The sequence below is a fragment of the Silene latifolia genome, chromosome 9 (assembly GCF_048544455.1).
Source record: "Silene latifolia isolate original U9 population chromosome 9, ASM4854445v1, whole genome shotgun sequence".
Taxonomy (NCBI): domain Eukaryota; kingdom Viridiplantae; phylum Streptophyta; class Magnoliopsida; order Caryophyllales; family Caryophyllaceae; genus Silene; species Silene latifolia.
The window spans coordinates 25,204,661-25,225,565 of NC_133534.1; the positions used below are offsets into that span (position 1 = coordinate 25,204,661).

At 38.1% G+C, this 20,905-nt stretch overlaps 2 long non-coding RNA genes across 7 annotated transcripts; both read left to right on the forward strand.

Annotated features, from left to right (window-relative positions):
* Window positions 1-359: 359 nt before the first annotated feature.
* On the forward strand, window positions 360-15,410 carry LOC141599420 (uncharacterized). 6 transcript variants are annotated; one of them, XR_012523822.1, is made up of 7 exons: window positions 397-724; window positions 830-918; window positions 1,472-1,570; window positions 2,670-2,757; window positions 2,846-2,944; window positions 3,031-3,164; window positions 15,160-15,410. It is a non-coding gene; the product is annotated as an uncharacterized LOC141599420 (long non-coding RNA). The 6 variants fall into 6 exon arrangements; XR_012523824.1 differs by lacking the exon at window positions 15,160-15,410 and adding an exon at window positions 3,517-3,821 and having other exon boundaries at window positions 360-724; window positions 830-1,570; XR_012523821.1 differs by having other exon boundaries at window positions 362-724; window positions 830-1,570.
* Window positions 15,411-17,702: 2,292 nt separating this feature from the next.
* LOC141602532 (uncharacterized) lies at window positions 17,703-20,193 on the forward strand. The gene is made up of 3 exons (XR_012524508.1): window positions 17,703-17,920; window positions 18,019-18,128; window positions 19,849-20,193. It is a non-coding gene; the product is annotated as an uncharacterized LOC141602532 (long non-coding RNA).
* The last annotated feature ends 712 nt before the right edge of the window (window positions 20,194-20,905 follow it).

Consider the following 20,905-nt stretch of genomic DNA (forward strand, 5'->3'; position numbering starts at 1 on the left):
CTTTAAGAAAACTTACTAATTCTGGTCTGATGTTATCAGGGACATCAGATCCTACCAGTACGTGCCTGTCAGGGTACTCAGGGTCTAAAATTATTTGATCAGTTTCCATTTTGGTTTCTGCCACATGAGTTGTCCTGACAGGATACTGTAATTGCTAGGCGAGAGACTTACCTGCCTTGGAAGGCTTCAGTGACTCAGTATAGCATTCCTGGGCTGATTTATGTTCACCTTTTATGGTTGCTACTCCCCATTCTGTTGGTATCACTAGTAGAAAAATATTTATTTGCTGCTCACTATTTGAGGCGTTTTAGTCAAACAGCAGCAAAAGCTAAAATACTTTTATTTTATTTTTTAATCTACAAGACCTATATGCGGCGTTTCGTTTAAACACACGCTGCAAATGACTTATTTGAGGCGTTTCTTAATCAAACGCCGCAAATGTCTCTACTCTCTAGGCAATTCTTAAGCGTGTTTTCCCTATTTCCTTTTCACTGTCATTTTTCTTGCCCTTTTTATCACTCTCTCTCTCTTCATCTACTTGCTCCCTTTCAATGTCGACGACTGAAGATCCATTCGGAACGACGACTAGCCACTCCGTAAGAATGAAGACCACATAGGAACTACGATAACGACAGCCACCCTCACTCCTTTCAACGACGGCGATGACTAAACACAGCCGCACTGATGGCGAAGACTATACCGCCGCCATCATCTCCTTAATTAGGTACTTATATTAATTAATTAAGCATTTCCATTTTCCCTGTTCATCTGAAATCTAGTTTAAATTCTGTAATTAATGAAGAAATATTGCATTTTTGATCAATTTTAGGGTTTATGATTGAAATCCCACTTCAAGATGAATTTGAGTAGAAAATGAAGCCATATATTGTACCTGCTGCTGCCCGTGATCCTTGAAAGGTTACAATTACTGTCTCTTATTGATTTTATTGATCAATGAATGTATTATTGTATTCTGAAATTGATGCTATAATGTTGGTGTAGTTGATTTTGATTAATTTGGGTATGAGCATTCCAATTGTCTCTAGGTTCGGTGGAGCGGAAGGTTCACTATTTCAATTGACATCTTATTTTATATTGCGAGTTTCAGGATGCTTGTTAATACATCAATAATGAAACTCCTGACTAGTCTTGAGTAATGACTTATTTTTAATGTTTCAAGATGCATTTTTCATCGTGGCCTACTTTAAAAAATGGATCATGAAACATCGACTACTTTCAGTGTATGTATCAAAATTTGTGATGGGTTTGCAATTTTATTTTATTTTATTTTATAATGAAACTACCTTATGCTCTGGTTTCAGTGAATAACAGTGGCATGATATTTTAAACGACTTTGTTAGCATTTGTAATGTTATATGAAAGTGTTTGAAGATATGATTTTCTTGATCCCCAAATTTGCTTCAGTGTAACGAAAACTTAACAGCTATATGTAATGCACAAGCTATCTCAGATACCAATAATTCCCCTCATTGACAGTAAAGTGACCGAGTATACGCCGGCCGTTGGATAAGTCTGCTTCAGCGCTTCAATTGGATCAATTATATATAAGGTATACACTACTTGCTCTTCTTTTCTTTTAGGGAATTAAACTTCAACTCCATCAATTATTTTGGTATTACATGTGTGCTCTAAGTAGTATATGTCACTCAATGTCGTTTGTGTATTGTATTATATGGTAGAGATCATGATGTCTGATTTACGCTTTACTGTTTTAGCTAGGGACTTCTCAAATCTATATCATTCGGTTGCTTTCTCCATCATTTATACACGCCACTTATACCAGCACTGGTTCGGTTGCATCCCCTCTTCCCACGATCTTGTCCCCTAGTGCAGCTAACATAATTGTTTATTTTCTCAAATTCTCAATTTGATGGTTTAATTTCTTATCCTATTTTCTCTCTTGTTGAGATGAGGAGTGAATGGGCTTATTTGGCTTCTTATTGAAAGAAGTTTCCCATCCGTCCTTCTAATCTCATGTTAGTAATCGTTTCTTATGCTTTGTATCTGTACTATTTCATGCTTGCCCAAATGCGTGACTTGACCAACTTAATACAAGTGACCATCATTGGCTTCTTTTTCCATGCTTTGTCATCACAAAGGTAGTTCCTTTCTTTAGGTGTTTTTTGGTTTGCTACAAGTAGCTCTTTTCTTTCGTATTTGTGGTCCACTAGCTAAGGATTTTAATGATAGTGGTAAATGGTAATGCACGCTTCTAAGTTCTACCTGATTTAAGTGGTTTAGTTTTTTTTTCTCGTTTGATGTAATGCACGCCTCTTTATGATCATGTCTTACTCGCCCTGTTTAGAAATGTTATTAGCTCGACTTTGGCGCTTCTTTTTAATTCATTTCTTTAGGCTTTACTGATTTTGCATTTGTGTATTAATTTAGGAACGAACACTAGTAGAAAAATATTAATTTCAAATTAGCGCTGGTAATCCCATTATCGTTTACTTGTTCTTGTCGTTTTCAATTCTTTTGTTAAGTTCTAAGATGGGGGCTCTACTTTGGTATATTGTCGCCGTATTCTTAGTTGCCCATCAAATGTTTGATCCTTTGTCTAGCTCAATTCCAAGTTGAGACGTATTTTGAGTGGGAGGAGAAATCATTTTTCCATTTCCGTTCCTTAAACAACACTCATTGTTTTGCAGGTGGTTCATTTGGCAGGGTAAGAGGGGGGAGATCAGTGCTGCCAGAGAAAGGAGTTTTTCCTCTAGATCATATGCATGAATGCGACCTGTACTTCCTTATTACTCAACTTTTATCTTTTGTTTTAAAGGGACCATTTGTTTATATGTGATGTCATTCACCTAGGATCTCAATGCAGGAGAAAAACGTGTACCTTAACTGCCTTAAAACCTCAAGGTCAGCAGTCTGAAAAATGTAGAGAATTTTCAAAGAAGTATTTACACTGCCGTATGGAGAAGTGAGTTTGTATACTCTTCTTATCTCCTCCTCACTTTAAATTTGGGGTGGAATTGTTATTTGGAAATTATATGTCAATTTTATTAGGAGTTTGCAGAAATTTAATGGCAAAAAAAAAACACGTCAGAGCTTGGATTTGATAAGTATGGCGTAAAAGATGAATCTGTAGACAAGGATGATGGCAAGCAGATTGTGTTTTGGTGTGGCTGGAGCAATTGTGGGTAAGTAGAGTATTTCTCCATGTGTTGACGTCTATTATGTTATTCAATTGTGTTGATGAGGGCGTCAATTGTGTGACTGTTGATGGTGACATCAAAATTTGAGGGATCTGAAGGAGGGGCATCTAATCTCTTTAGCCGTTAAAAGAACCCCTTAATTTTACATTTTATGCAAATATGACCTCAGTATGATTAGTTCAGCATTCTGTTATGAAACTCATACTTGGTTGCTGATGCGTGTCCAAAATATGATGTTTCACACTTTATTCTACACGCATTTCAGAGCTCAAATGTGCAATATATGCCATTATTTCCCTATTTTCCTCTACTTTCGTGTTTTCGTCTATTATTGCAGAAATATGAAGAATTGAGCGGAAATCGAGCCAAATCCGTCCCTAAGTAATTAACATTGCATTTGACATGAAGTATTGACTCGAGGAATGAGCTTGGTGCGCGTTTCAAGGCCTAAAGATAGCAAAAGCATGGGTGCGTACGAGTTTAACAAGCGAAGAAGTGCTTCTCGCAATTGCAGCCTGCTTCAGATGGCTATATCTCGAGTTCTAGACCTGATAATCGAGTAAATCCAGTTGGAGGTGAAAGCTTATCCTTTTAGCTTTCCAACGCCGCATAGAACGCCTGATTTGACCAAGGAACGAAGAAATGGCAAAATTTGTTTTAAGATCGGGTGCGCTGCAGAATTCGTCGAGAATGCACTCTCGTCAAAGAATCTTGGTCGATCGATCGATGTTTATGGTCGATCGACGAGCACGAGATCGAAGCTACCGTTCAAGTATAGTTTGGTCGATCGATCGAGAAACGTGGTCGATCGACCACTCCACGAGCTGATACGAGAATTAAAAGATCGAGATTTATCAAGCCCATAAGTGTTTAGGTTTAGGAATAATGTTACGTGATACTCCTATATAACGTAACCTAGAACGTTAAGTTTGATATTCAGTTTTTACATCAAGTTTTATTTGAGTTTTACATTCAGTTTAGAATAATTAGGGTTCAAGGTTTGCTTCGGTTTTGAATACAATTTGCTTGGATAATTCGGCCTTGTTCTTTTCCTTCACAATTCTACACGGTATTCTACTGTTTCTATTTCAGTATTTTGCTTATAGTGTTAGAATTGCTAGATCAGTTTCCCCAAAGCCGAACTGTTGTTTTATGTTAATTGTTTCTTCCGCCGTTTTAAACATGAATTCAATAGTTAGATTTATCATTGATGTTATTTTTGTTACCCTTAGAATGAGTAGCTAAATAGTTAGTGCTAGGATGTAGGCGAATTATAGTGTAGGCGGCGTAGAATAAACACTGATGAATCGCATGTACGATCGATCGATCGATGCTATGCGTGGTCGATCGGCCCGACCACGTGAGGTTTTCCTTTCGTTTTAATTGTTTTAATTCTTAATTCGACGAATCGAGTGCACACGACTAGTTGGATGTTTAGGATATGACTGACCCATTAGATCGAGAGATAGGGACAGTTGTTAGACCACCAATTAAAATGACTAAACTATGCTAAGATCGAGAGATAGGTAAAGTTTAGATTATAAGTCACTTTTCAGGACGAAAGTCAGTATTAGTGATATTAGGGACTTTTAGCGAGATCGAAAGATGCTATCTGTTAAGAGTGGACCGAGAGGACCTCTTGTTTTCCCGCCTCATGTGCTTTGATTTAGACCTGTTTAGTATCTTTGCCGAAACTATAACGAACCGACCATCCTAGTACCTCTTTTATTCTTGATATTTCATTAATTTACTTCTCTTTTATTGTTATTAGCTATAGACCAAATCAATCAAACCCCCACACAACTGTTACCTTAGACCAGATTTAGACAATTGAAATTCCCTTCCTCCCTGTGGTTCGACTCGTGCTACCACTAGCTTCTGTTAGTTTAGCTCGGAATTATAAATATTATTTTTGATACTAAACGACGGTATCAAATTTTGGCGCAATTCGTTTCGGGGAGGTAGCGCTAGTTTTAGTTGTTTTTATTTTGGTCATTTTTAGCCTCAAGGGAAGACGAGTACCTTGAGGCGGTTCTTATTTTCCTCTTTAGTGTTGTTCCGATAGGTCCTATAGGTCCTATTAGCAAGATTTTCAGGAGGATTCACCATGTTCCGTCCTTGGGAGCGGGTGGAATTTTGTGAGAGATGTGGTCTTTGAGGGGCATGATTCGTTATATCCGAGCAACTATGGACCAAGTTTATGCTCATAGGCAATATAAACAAGGTCAATATACACCGCCACATCCATACTATCAACAAGGCTTTCAAGAGCCTTCATATTCATTTGCACCACCTTCGCAAATCCCTCTTCCCTCTAACGAGATAGCGGATCTCAAGGCTATGATAGAAGAGATTTCGGCCAAAACTGCAGCATGGTTTAAATCAACTCACTCCCGAATGGCCGACCTTTATTCACTTCAACACCTGGAGACCGTGCATGCTATACGCGGTCGTAATGGGTCGACCCCTGAAAAGCCTGCTATGGAAAGGGTAAGCCCGGAAATTAATAAAGATGAATTGGGAAGAGAAGAGGCTAAATTCTCAGAGCAGAAGAATAGCGTTAGGAGTAGAATTGCTGCATTTGAAAGTCAATCGATCTCGCCTACTGCTGATATTGTTGATAAAGATGAGACCGAGCAAAAAGAGACCTTGAATGCCATAACACTGAGGAGCGGGTCTACTATCAGGGTCCATCGTGGCGAAAGATGGGTCGAAAAGAAAAGAAGAAAGAAAAGGCGTCTGTTAATAATGGCAAAATAAAGACGACTAAAGATAGGCGATCGATCGATCGCCTATCATGGTCGATCGACCGCCTTGAAAGAACAAATGGCGGAAGATTGACGAAGCGAAACTTCAAACAACAAGAGACCGATCGATCGATCGACCATCATGGTCGATCGACCGGTCCCCGACTTTCGGTGCTATCAGATTGAAAACCTCGATCGATCGATCGACGAACCTAGTCGATCGACCGAGGAAGTCTGCTGAAGGTGCTCGATTCCGTCCCCCAATGCCTAATGACTTGAGAGACCATTTGTTTTGGGGTACGACAACTCCGAAAATATTGAGGCAAGACCCGAGTCTTGATGGGTCACCCCGGTTCCAAGGTATGACCCCATGTCGGTTAATGGCTCACATTTGAGACGGTTTGAAGAAGGGTCGAGCTGCAACAAAGAGAAGGTAGTGGATTTTCAGCCTAAATCCACTAATGCCGGTGCGAGAGACTTAGAGGAGAGGGCTAAGTTACTTCTTTCAGCCCCATATCCGGAGAGACTAGTGCCGACAAAGGAACAGGTATCATTTAATAAGTTTGAAAATGTTATCCGTAGCTTAAATGTACAGGTTCCTTTTCTCGAGTTAGTTAACCAAGTACCCGCTTACACTAAATTTATGAAACAATTGTTGTCCAAAAAGCGGTCACTTGAAACAGTGCACACTGTCGCACTTACTGAGGAGTCTTGCTCCTATCTGTCTCACACTCGCGCCCCTTAAGTTAAAGGACCTGGCGGTTTCTCTGTTCCTTGCAACATAGGTACCTTCTCAATTGAGAGGGCATTGTGTGACCTAGGAGCCGATATAAGTGTCATGCCCTTGAGTCTAGCTAGGAAATTGAAATTGACTAGGTTTGCAATTACTAGCATGACAAAGACATGGATGGCCGATCGTTCGCGGTCCCACCAATAGGAGTCTTAGAGGACATTCTGTCCAAATAGGGAAGTTTTTCTTCCCTATTGACTTCGTTGTACTTGATATACCCGAGGACGCTCATATTCCTATTATTTTGGGTAGACCATTTTCGCACACCGCCGGGTGTGCGTTATAGATGTAGGCTCGGGGACGTTGACCTTTAAAGTAGGGAAACAGTCCATCGTTTTTACTCAGCCTGCTAAGAAGAAAGACCCCATGTGGCCGGTTACTTGTAATACGGTTTCTGAAAAGAAATCGTACTTTGTGCTTCCTGAATTAACTGTCTCTATTTCTACTCCTGTTGTAACACCTCCGCCCCAAATTGGGAGCAAATTGGAGGAAGATCTGTCTATTTCTGATATTGCAGGAGCTGGTTTGGGGAAGGGTGAGCTGCAAGTTGCTCCAGCTGCAAAGAAGCCAATCATTTCAAGGGGTGGTCTTGGTTGCCTAAGCTATGGCACTGATGAGGAAGTGGATGACGAGCCGGTCAAAGCAACGAAGTCGATTTGGATTCGACGATTCGAAGAGGTCATTGACTGGGGAGATGATGAGAGTATTGATCCGTTGAGCCATACGGATATTGAAGTTAAGAAGAGTGCAGCTGAGAAGATGAGCACTGCTGAGGCTACCTCATGTAGCCAGAAGCCGACGAAGTGGGCCATACCGTGGTCCTTCTTGATCAACTATTAGTTGATCAAGTTCGTTATAAACTTCATTTTATTGCTTTCGAACTATTTTATTTTCATTTTTATTGCTTTTGTGTGCGCGGAAACTCCGCTTTTATTTTATTTGCTTAGGATTTTTAAGTACTCTAGGCTTTATTCTGGGTTTTGCGCAATTTTGGGCGCGTATTATTGTGCACTTGCAGGTAGTTAGAGCTTGTCAGCTCAAATCATTGAGCTATTACGAAGAAATAAGAGGTTGCAGCAGTATTTTCAGTCGATCGACTGGCACCATTGGTCGATCGACTGATCTGCAGTTTCCAGACGATACTGTTCACGTTTGCATGGTCGATCGACTGGGTTATGTGGTCGATCGACCACCACTGCTGCTGTGTTTGTTCTCGACCTCTCCCCTGCTGTGTTTGGTCGATATGCGGACTTAAGGGAGTTTTCTGCTCCACTTTATTTTCCGTCATTATCTATTTCTTCTAATTTTTCTCAATTATGCACAAAATACTGCCTCAAATTTGCCTTCTCGATTTTATGCGTGGTATTTTCTGTCTTTCAGGCACTTTTATTGGTAGCACTGCTGGCTACTGAAACCTCCTAGCTCACGCTGGTTTGGGGAGGTTTCCTTTGCTGCGCTTAAAGTCTTGTGAGTTCCTTATCTTTTCTTCATGTCATTTTGTTTTTAATTTATTTTCTCGCAATTCCCGTTTTTCCATTTTTCTTTCATTATATGATTTTGCACAATGGGGACATTGTGCGATTTGGTTTGGGGAAGGGTTTTGCGTCGCACTTCATTCATTTGTTTGCATTCACGTTTAAATTTTGTTTTGCATTATTTATTTCATATTCGCTATATACAAAATTCAAAAATAAAAAAAAAAAAATTGAAAAAATTTCAAAAATTTCCATAAAATGCACGTTTATTTTAGCATATAGGTCGAGTCGGAACGGTAGTATTTCTATGATGATATTGCTTTTTGCACCTGTTTTGCCTGAGCCTTGCTTGACTTACATGTTATTAGTAGAATCACAAATGCATATCTACGAGTTTTCGTTAATTTATTCGCTGAACTTGAGACTTGACTTAGATTTTTGGCAAACTACTTATATTTTCTGAGGTTTAGAGCTTATAACTGGCGACATTCATGACCAGTTTATCTAGGATTGTGAGTAGTACTCCTTATGAGACATGTTTCCTTAATTCGCATGAATATGAACGTGATCTACTTAATACCTGTATGCATTCGGTTTGTGGTTTGTTGACACATGTGGTAGAGGTTTCCCTTTATTCATTTTACCCATGAACCCCTCATAGCCAAAAATAGCCTGTTGTCCCTTAACTACATCCTATATTTAGCCTGCCTTTGTCAAGCTAGTAGTTTTAGTTTTGGGAATGTGTTTATTTGCGGTTTGGTTATATGCTCATTTCGAGATGTTGAGTGAAATGGTGGAAGGAAAGAAAAGAAAATAATGGAATTGAAAAGAAGAGAAAAAAAAAGAGACGAGTGCTGTAGAATCCGGTCGATCGACTGACCATATTGGTCGATCGACTGCATTCCGAGAGAAAAAAAATAAGTTCGGAAAAAATCACATGTTGCAATTGTTATGATTTGGTGATTTCCACTCCCATATTATCATTTGTATTCTTTGGGGAGTCAAATTTTGTGGAGATTGTGAGTTTTGTGCCTTGAATTGGCACCGTATTGTATCATTTACATTGAGCTTGAAGTTGGGATTCGTTTATAGTTTGGATTGTAGTACTAGCTTGGCTTATTACTCCTCATATCCAAATTCATTTTAGCCCCTTCTTACCCTTTACCTCACATATCCATATTTACCTCGGCATGTGTCATGGTCATTTGTTGGTTGGAATGCATATGTACGGTCATAGAGATCATTTTCATATTTTATTGCTGGCATGTTCTTATAGGTCGTAGTTAGGTGAGCGTCATTACATGTTTACTCCTTTCTATCTTTACATATATTCACCTGTGCTTATTTGAGTGATTTGAGCGACCCGTGAGAGTCCAATTTGATAAGTCTCTACAGTTGATGGTTCAGCAGTTTTTAACGACTACATAACTCGTTTGCATGATTCATACGCTAATTGATTGTTGGTTATTGCATTAAATTGGTTTAGGCTTTACAGTTGTCAATTCGCTCTGAGATTGAACTCGTTCCTTTAGATCGAGTCTAGTTCTTGCTTGGGGACAAGCAAGGTTTGGTTTGGGGAGATTTGATGCGTGTCCAAAATATGATGTTTCACACTTTATTCTACACGCATTTCAGAGCTCAAATGTGCAATATATGCCATTATTTCCCTATTTTCCTCTACTTTCGTGTTTTCGTCTATTATTGCAGAAATATGAAGAATTGAGCGGAAATCGAGCCAAATCCGTCCCTAAGTAATTAACATTGCATTTGACATGAAGTATTGACTCGAGGAATGAGCTTGGTGCGCGTTTCAAGGCCTAAAGATAGCAAAAGCATGGGTGCGTACGAGTTTAACAAGCGAAGAAGTGCTTCTCGCAATTGCAGCCTGCTTCAGATGGCTATATCTCGAGTTCTAGACCTGATAATCGAGTAAATCCAGTTGGAGGTGAAAGCTTATCCTTTTAGCTTTCCAACGCCGCATAGAACGCCTGATTTGACCAAGGAACGAAGAAATGGCAGCTGTTTTAAGATCGGTGCGCGCTGCAGAATTCGTCAGAATGCACTACTGTCCAGCAATCTTGGTCGATCGACTGATGTTTATGGTCGATCGACCAGAGCACGAGATCAGAAGCTACTGTTCAGTATAGTTTGGTCGATCGACTGAGAAACGTGGTCGATCGACCACTCCACGAGCTGATACGAGAATTAAAAGATCGAGATTTATCAAGCCCATAAGTGTTTAGGTTTAGGAATAATGTTACGTGATACTCCTATATAACGTAACCTAGAACGTTAAGTTTGATATTCAGTTTTTACATCAAGTTTTATTTGAGTTTTACATTCAGTTTAGAATAATTAGGGTTCAAGGTTTGCTTCGGTTTTGAATACAATTTGCTTGGATAATTCGGCCTTGTTCTTTTCCTTCACAATTCTACACGGTATTCTACTGTTTCTATTTCAGTATTTTGCTTATAGTGTTAGAATTGCTAGATCAGTTTCCCCAAAGCCGAACTGTTGTTTTATGTTAATTGTTTCTTCCGCCGTTTTAAACATGAATTCAATAGTTAGATTTATCATTGATGTTATTTTTGTTACCCTTAGAATGAGTAGCTAAATAGTTAGTGCTAGGATGTAGGCGAATTATAGTGTAGGCGGCGTAGAATAAACACGGACTGAATCGCATGTCAGTCGATCGACTGCTATGCGTGGTCGATCGACTGACCACGTGAGGTTTTCCTTTCGTTTTAATTGTTTTAATTCTTAATTCGACGAATCGAGTGCACACGACTAGTTGGATGTTTAGGATATGACTGACCCATTAGATCGAGAGATAGGGACAGTTGTTAGACCACCAATTAAAATGACTAAACTATGCTAAGATCGAGAGATAGGTAAAGTTTAGATTATAAGTCACTTTTCAGGACGAAAGTCAGTATTAGTGATATTAGGGACTTTTAGCGAGATCGAAAGATGCTATCTGTTAAGAGTGGACCGAGAGGACCTCTTGTTTTCCCGCCTCATGTGCTTTGATTTAGACCTGTTTAGTATGCTGCCGCCGAAACTATAACGAACCGACCATCCTAGTACCTCTTTTATTCTTGATATTTCATTAATTTACTTCTCTTTTATTGTTATTAGCTATAGACCAAATCAATCAAACCCCCACACAACTGTTACCTTAGACCAGATTTAGACAATTGAAATTCCCTTCCTCCCTGTGGTTCGACTCGTGCTACCACTAGCTTCTGTTAGTTTAGCTCGGAATTATAAATATTATTTTTGATACTAAACGACGGTATCAGTTGCGATATGATAACATCTCTATTTGTTAATCTGTTGTTTATCTGCACTTTGCTGTTAGTAGAGTGTTTTAGTGCATTTTCTTGCTTGTACTGCTCATTCAATTTTCTCATAGATTTTCCAGAACACTAAAATTTTGCCAATGTTATGATCAGAAAAAAAAAAAAGCGGTGCTATGCTTCTTTCACTGTACTCGTTGGTTGATTTTCTTAAAGCTTATCTGATTAGTTCAAGCTATTGTCTCTTTGAGCTTGGCTAATATTTACTGATGTGCTAAATTTTGTGTCAGTGTTAAGCTTATCCTATTGATTTTTCTGGGTTTGTGTACAGACAAATAGAGGTAGTGTTAGCCGTATCTGGTCCCTTTCTCCTTTAACATATACTCAGCCTGTTTGTGACACCCTTAAATCTAGCGTTAGCTAATTACTTAAATTCTACAGAAAAACTGGTAGGATATGTTTGTAAATGGTTCAACTAGTCAAAAAGCTGCAATTTCAAAACATTTTCTAACTAAACCATTCACAACCAATCCAACATTCCCAAAAGACGGGTGCCAAACCTGCAATTGCTACAATCTAACTTACTTAACACCGCTAAAGGTAAGAAAATACATAATGATACAACCCAAAATGGAAAAGGGAGACATATGTCCCTTCGAATTATATACAAACCAAAAGTTAAAAGGTTATTTACATAACCAAAAGATAAAAGGTTTCTACAAAAGAAAATCAAAATAGGTCCAAGGTTTCTTGCTCACTAGCTCGTCTGTGACCCCAACAAAGCGTCAACAACCTGTCAATCGCATTTTATACAAACACGAAAGCCACAATTCAGTGGGGAGTAACTTCGAGTCCTCCCAGCCACGAATCGTCAAAATTAATGTAACATGTAAACAATTTGATAAACCATTTACTTATCATGTATTCCAACAAATGACCCCTAAACTGACCAAACTAAACTATCATGTGAATCAGATAACAAATAGTAATCCAAACTTTATCAACTGTAACCGGCTTACATCTCACCTATTACAGTTCATAAAATCACCATACAAGAAAGGGCAATATAACAAAGACAGGCATAAGTTCTTAGTCCCGTCAATAGTCACTTTGTAACTCAAGTCTATACCACGAGGTAGGGAAGGTAATCGAACCGGTATCTTGGCTCAGCGGTTACTATTAAGAAAACATGGCCAAGAGACAACACAACCCTAGCCTAAAATCACAAGAGACCTAGACATGCGGATACACACCACCGCACCCAAGACTCACAACTTTTTTAAAACAAAGTGAAGTGAGTACCCTAAGGACACCACCGAAGGGTCGGCTAGTACTTAAGTCGACCCCATACTATCAAAATTAGTACCGAGGTCATGCCCCAACTTGGATAAACATCCACTAGTCAGAACACAAAGGCTATCAAGCGGTGAACATATACTCGTCAAAGACTATAAAGACCTATCTATGATGAAGGCCGAAATACTCACCTAGGACCTAGTCACAGCTAGTCCCAGCTTGAATATTTTAGCCCACACCACCCAAGACTCACCACATAAGTCAAGTAAGACACCCACTTAACCTTAAGAGTGCAAAAAGTCCTACTTACCAACATAAATTCTAACATTCTATCATGTGAAAGCTATATAAATGTCTATTTACAGCATACAATCCCAACAGTTCCTCAATAAGAATTCAATACTAACTTCCAATTCTAGCAATTTTAACAATATTAAAGGCTTTAGGGGAATCTAGGGCCATTACTACAAAATAAGAAGCTATTTAAATTCAACTAACTAAATAAGAAGCTATTTAAATTCAACTAACTACACATGTGAAATAGAGATATAATAAATGGCCCAAAACAAGAAAAAGGCCGATTATCTAAATCATTCAACCGAATTTTTACCCGCAACCCTTGACCCTGCGACAGTACGGGTCAAATTGCGGCCGACCAATCACTCAATTAACTGACATCGCATCAGTCAAAGGGACTAAGACTCAGTTTTCGGCACAATCAACAAAACATTACATTTATCGCTATAAAATTCATTTTGTAAACTATCCTAACATGTGATAACTATTAATATAAGCACAATTTTACCATTAACATATTTTTTTTATTACTAGAATGATTCAATTCAAATTACTACCCTTTTGTTACTTATTCTATTCTAATATTAATTAGCCCGAAAAGACCAAGATTGTACGAAAACCCGCGAAACAAGCACGGACCGACCCGGGCCAACCCCAAGACCGGCCGGGCTGCCGTGGGCCGCCGGCTGCTTTGCCAAAGCCCGCCGCCGCACCATTTTCTCTTTTTTTTTCATTTTTATACATTATAAGACCGTCTGAACATTAATTAATCGTCCCAAATTCAATTTTGATAATTTAAACTAACAAAAGGCATAATTTAAGCTAACAATTGACATGCATGCAACCATTCTAAACATGTGAAAATTTCTACACCAACAAAAATCACCAAACATACAAAAATCAAAAACATGTGACGATCTTTCGTCGAGTAACTCGAAATATGTTACCTTAAGCTAGAAAATGAGCAATTAGCACCTCAAAACCGAAACCCTAACCACAACTAGCCGCTATCCTCTACAATATACGAGTCCCCGAACTCGTCTTCCAATCCTTCACCTAATTAAACAATAAAAACACAAAAATTAAACACAAAACCGAAATCACCGAAATTTGGTCTTAAAATAACTTAATGAAAATTGAAATTAGAACATACTAAGTTGTAGATCGTGTCGAGGGGATTCCGGAAAGGTAAATTATGCGAAAAACGGATAAGAAACGAGGAAGTTGTGTCGATTTCTAGCTTGATTTTATATAAAAATGGAGTTTGGAAGGTTTTGGAAGATGAACAAGGCAAAAACCAGAAAAAAAAGAAAGTGAGGGGAAGGGGAGCCGTGTAAGAGGAAAAGAAAGGACGGAATTCGGGTTTGAGTCGGGATTTTTCGAGTCGGTTTTGACTCGTTTCGATAATAATTAAATTCGTAAGTCAAATGCAAATTCCGTCAAGACCAAAGTTCTTAAACACGAGATTACAATAAAATTGAGTATTCATACGACCCATTTCCAATTTCGTTTACCCAACGTTCAAACGAATTGTCATTTTCCCCCCGATACGCCCTTATTTCGAAATAAAAGATTTTACACGGTTTAAACTATTTTTAAACATTTCAAAACTATCAAAATAAATACTTTTCTTCAAAATATAATAAAATTATATTTCTTTGAATTATTTTTACTTTAATTACTTTAAATATCAAATTTTATTTGATTAATAAATCATTTTTGAAATATATTAACGGTCCGAAATTACGGGGCGTTACACTGTTGATGATTATATTAAGACCAGTGAGGTTATAATGGACAGCTGTGTAGTAAAGAACAATTTTCAAATTGTGTGGTGGCACTTAAGTATTGTTAGCAGTTTGATTACCCGCTTCATTAAGGTATAATAGGCCAACACTTTTATACTGTACTGCTTGTGCTAATAGAGTAACAATGTTTTTTTAAGCGTCTTTGGTGGCTCTCGTTGATAGCTTAGATGGTGAAACAAGAATATTAACTTTCTTCCCTTAATAGAGTAACAATGTTTTCTTGGGTTGCTATTATTGTCCTAAACCTGACATCATCTGGGAATTGCAGATATGGCTCATAATAGACTTGCTGTACAGACCATAAGAGGAACTTTTGGCCGAGCTGGGCGAGTTCAGATCCAATGTAGCCGCTTTCTCGCCTTTCCTACCAAAGACGTTAATCATTCTGCCTAACAACAGGGATTCGAAGCTCTGGTGACACATTATGTAACAAGCGGAAAACTAAACCTGGATGCAAATGTAACGAGGTAACTTGAGTTGGGGTGTTCAATGCTTAATGGACGTGCTAGTTTAGGTCATATCGATCATAAGCTTTGATGAGTGTTTAGTAAGCGGTAACCCTTTTATTGTGCCGCTTCTATTCTCCTTTCCTTCTCTTAAACGATCGTTGAACCTTGTCTTTATGCTAAATTTTACGTATCTTCTACTTTCCCGAGATATCTTCTTAACTCGAATACCTCTTATTTTTGTCAACCGTTATCTTTACGGTCTGACTCCTTAGTTTCCTAACTTGTCAGATGCATGCACCCTTCAGAAATGTTTTACTGTTTCTCTATTCCGTTATAACTCCTTATCTACTTAGTATAGTTGGTACCTTGTTGTCCATGTTTACAGAGTTAGTGGGATGTGGTTTGAGGATTTTTGTATTTTGATTTTTGTCGGGAATTAGTGTAGGAGTTTGTGTCTGTATTTGACCATGTGATATGAGAGCTAGATTTTTGATGGAATTCTTATGATGGCAATGTTGTAGTCTCCTTGCGAGTTAAGGTTCGCGTGTTTTGGTGGTATAAGACCCACTTTGGTTTCAATTTGATGATGAGACTAATGGGATTAGTTTACCTGGGTGGAGTATTTCTATGGTTATTTTGGATTTGTTTTGGGCATTGTCGTTCGGGGATTGTCGTTTGTCATTTGATCCTTACTTTACGGAATTGGTGATTGATAGTTAAGTCTGTGGATTGTTATTGTAAATTTGGACCTTATATTTAATCCTTTGAGGAATCTTTCTATTGGAATTGGAATATTGTTGGGAAGTAGGATAGTGAACCTTGAGTAAACCGATCAGATGATTTGTGTGATGAACCCATTTATCTTATAGTTAGTGCTAATTATGAATTGGATAGTGCAACTTGTTGCTTGTGGGTTGGTTTCAAGCATGAATGCGTTTGAGAGTATTGAATCTTGGTAAGGGTATAATATTGGTACTAGTTTCGACTTTGGATTTTGAGTTTGTTTGATGGAGGATACTGGTGGAAACATTTTGATTGGGAAACTGTTAAGTTATAATTGTAGAGGATAGGATTGTCTCAAGGATTAGCTTATGAGTAGACTTGTCGAGGAGTGGTTCAGAGGGCTCTTTGGATTAGTGTGGCCTCTGGTTGTTGCCCTGTTGATGTTCGGAGGACCTAGTAGGATGACTCTGTGGTTGGATAATTGAGTGAACCTTTCTCGTTGCACCGATCTTCCTAATTCCGATCTCCGACAATTGTCATTCTTGTTATTCTGGCTTGTTCCGTTGTGCTCGCCTTTATGGAACTCATTTGACCTCTTGAGTAAAGCGTCTTGTTCGTTGACATCTTTATTGACCTCATCAAAAAAATTCCACCTGTAAAAGTTCAATTCCTTCTTGTCTGTTGGGTGTGAGTTCCCTATCGCGACTTGCACTTCTCATTTCCAAGTTGTTTTCCATCTTGCATAGATTCTATATAGTTTGAGTAAACTTTTGGTTCATTTACTTAGAGTAAATTTACAAATTGACCTTTTTCTATAACATTTGAACATGATTTCTCACTCTCTTTCAACCCTAGTGTTCGATTGGATATCTAAGCTATTTCTCGTTTTGTGTAATGATTCCTTTTCTTACTCTTTTCCCGAGTTACTAAGCCTTATTTAATCATAATTAGTAAAGATATTGTTCTTATTATAGAATTTTAAACTAAAAATTTGAAAATGCTTGTATGATTTTCAATGGTTTTAACATTAGTGAATGTTGAATCTCGTTGTTGGTGACGTCCCAATAATGGGTTTTCTCATTTATTGGTGTAGAAATATTTTTATATCTTGATATGAATATGGATGTTCTTGACTGATCAACAAGAGTATCACCGTTTCATTGAAAAAGATACCTATATTTTCTTATAACTATAAATTCTCTTTCTAAGTTTCGAGGACGAAACTTTTTAAAAGGAGGGGTGATTGTAACGCCCCGTAATTTTGGACCGTTAATATATTTCGAAAATAATTAATTAATCAAATAAAAGTGATATTTAAGTATTTAAAGTAAAAATAATTCAAAGAAATATAATTTTATTATATTTTGAAGAAAAGTATTTATTTTGATAGTTTCGAGATGTTTAAAAATAGTTTAAACCGTGTAAAACTTTTTATTTCGAAATAAGGTCGTATCGGGGGGAAAATGACAATTCTTTTGAACGTTGGGTAAACGAATTTGGAAATTGGTAGTATGAATACTCAATTTTCTTGTAATCTCGTGTTTAAGAATTTTGGTCTTGACGGAATTTGCGTTTGACTTACGGTTTTAATTATTATTGAAACGAGTCAAAACCGACTCGAAAAATCCCGACTCAAACCCGACTCCCTCCTTTCCTTTCTCCCTTTCACGCGTCAAACCCCCCTTCCCCTTTATTTTTTTCTGATTTTCCTTGCTTCCATCGTCATCTTCAACATTCAAAACCAAAACACCATTTTCAACCAAAAATCAAGCTGTTTTGGCCATAATTTATTCGTTTCTTATCGGATTTTCACGAAATTTACCTTTCCGGAATCCCCTCGCCGAGATCTACAACTTAGTATGTTCTAATTTCAATTTTCATTAAGTTGTTTTAAGATGAAATTTCGGTATTTTCGGTTTTGGTGCTTATTTATGGTGTTTTTATGGTTTATTTAGGTGAAGAATTGGAAGACGAGTTTGGGGACTCGTATATTATCGAAGATAGCGGATAGTTGCTAGTTAGGATTTGGGTTTGAGGTGCTAATTGCTCTTTTTTCTAGCTTAAGGTAACATATTTCGAGTTACTCGACGAAAGATCGTCACATGTTTTTGGTTTTTGTATGTTTGGTGAATTTTTGTTTGAATAGTAGTTTTCACATGTAAAATTCGTTGCATGCATGTTTAATTTATGCCTTTTGTTAGTATAAATTAATAAAGTTGAATTGGGGACGATTAATTAATGTTCAGACGGTCTTTTACTAGACAAAAATGGAAAAAAATGGTGGTGTAGGGGGACGGGCAGCAGGCCCGTGTCAGGCCCACGGCTAGCCCACGGCGGGCCCGGGTCGGTCCGTTGCTTGTTTCGCGGATTTCCATGTAAAATTCGTCATTTCGGGTTTATTAATGACATAGTTAGTATGAGTACACTTTAGGAATTGAATCATATTAGTAATAAAAATTATGTTAAGGGTAAAACTATGCTTATATTAATAGTTATCACATGTTAGGATAGTTTACAAAATGAAATTGTAAATAATAGGCTCAGAATGAATTGTATAGCGATAATTGTAATGCTTTGTTGATTGTGCCGAAAACTGAGCCTTAATCCCTTTGACTGATTCGATGTCAGTCAATTGAGTGATTGGTCAGCCGCAATTTAACCCGTACCTGTCGCAGGGCTGGGGTTGCGGGTAAAAATTCGGTTGGATGAAATTTTGAATGAATTAGATAGCCGGCCTTTTTCTTGTTTTAGGCCATTCATTACATTTTTTATCTCACATGTGTAATTAGTTGATTTAAGTAGCTTTTTATATTGTAAAAACGGCCCTAGTTTCCCAGAAGCCTTTAATTTGGTTAATATTGTTAGAATTGGAAATTGGTATTGAGGATTCTGTTGGTTTATCTGCTGATTAGACATTTATATAGCCTTTCCCATGATAGAATATTAGAATTTAGGTTGGTAAGTAGGACTTTTTGCCCTCTTATGGTTAAGTGGGTGTCTTATTTGACTTGTGTGGTGAGTCTTGTGTGGTGTGGGCTAAAGTATTCAAGCTGGGACTAGTTGGGACTAGGTCCTAGGTGAGTATTTCGGCCTTCATCATAGATAGGTCTTTATAGTCTTTGACGAGTATATGTTCACTGCTTGATAGCCTTTGTGTTCCTGACTAGTGGATGTTTATCCAAGTCGGGGCATGACCTCAGTTACTTATTTTGATAGTAAGTGGTCAGCTTAAGTACTAGCCAACCCTTCGGTGGTGTCCTTAGGGTACTCACTTCACTTTGTTTTAAAAAAAGTTGTGGGTCTTGGGTGCGGTGGTGTGTATCCGCATGTCTAGGTCTGCGCAGATTTTAGGCTAGGCTTGTGTTGTCTCTTGGACATGTTTTATTAATATTAACCGCTGAGCCAAGATACCGGTTCGATTACCTTCCCTACCTCGTGGTATAGACTCGAGTTACAAAGTGACTATTGACGGGACTAAGAACTTATGCCTGTCTTTGATATATTGCCCTTTCTTGTTTGATGATTCTATGAATCATAGAAGGTGAGATGCAAGCCGGCTATGGTTGATAGAGTTTGGATTACAATTTGTTATATGTTTCACATGTTAGTTTAGTTTGGTCAGTTTAGGGCTCATATGTTAGAATAATTGATAATTGAATTATTTATCATCTTGTTTACATGTTTTACTACATGTACATTAATTTTGACGATTCGTGGCTGGGAGGACTCGAAGTTACTCCCCACTGAATTGTGGCTTTCGTGTTTGTATAAAATGCGATTGACAGGTTGTTGATGCTTAGTTGGGGTCACAGACGAGCTAGTGAGCAAGGAACCTTGGACCTAGTTTAGCTATTCTATTAGTAAACCTTTTCCCTTTTGGTTTTGTATATAATTTGAAGGGACATATGTCTCCCTTTTCTATGTTGGTTTGTATCCTTATATTTCCGCGTCTTTAGTTATGTATGTAAATTAGTTTATCAGCTTTTGCAGGGTTTTTGACACTCTTCTTGAGTTGGATTGGTTGTGAATGGTTTAGGAAGAAATTTTTTTGAAATTGCAGGTTTTTGACTAGTTGAACCATTTACAAACATATCCTACCAGTTTTTCTGTAGAATTTACGTAATTAATTAAGGCTAGATTTAAGGGTGTCACAAGGTGTATTTCTCCCAGTGTGTTCCTTGTTTCTCCAATGAATCCTACTAGGACATTAGACTTCTTTATGATTTGGCTTTCATCAATCTTCATTGCTTCAAGGACATCAATCATGATCAGGTTTACTGAACTGTCTCCATCTACCAGGATTCTCATGACACGTGAAGTCCCTATTTGCATGGTGATGACCAGGCTATCATGGTGGAGGTCTGGAATGCCCTGCATATCAGTGTCGTCAAAAGTAATTTGAGGTAAATTGCTAGGTTTAAAAGGAGATTTCATTTTTGACTCCCTGGCAATTTTCTTTGCAGCTGATCTGGTCAGGCCACAAATTTCTGATCCTCCATTGATGAATTTGACTTCATAGATGGGTGGTGCAGGGGGCAGATCACGTTGTTGCCTTTCTGTGTTTCTTCTTGTTCCATCATCCTCCCTACTTTTTGTTGGCATTAGGTCTTTCAGGTATCCTTTCTTTAGCAGGTAAGCCACTTGTCTGCGTAATCCCAGGCATTATTCTATTGTGTGCCCTATATCCATGTGAAATTCACACCATTTGGTGGTATCCTTCCTTGGGTTGGGGTTGTCTGACTTCTTTGGCCACTTGACAATGTCTCCCATATGGTCAAGTCTTTTGATCAGTCCTGCAATGTCAACAGAGAAGTTATATTCTTGAATAGGAGGATGAGTATA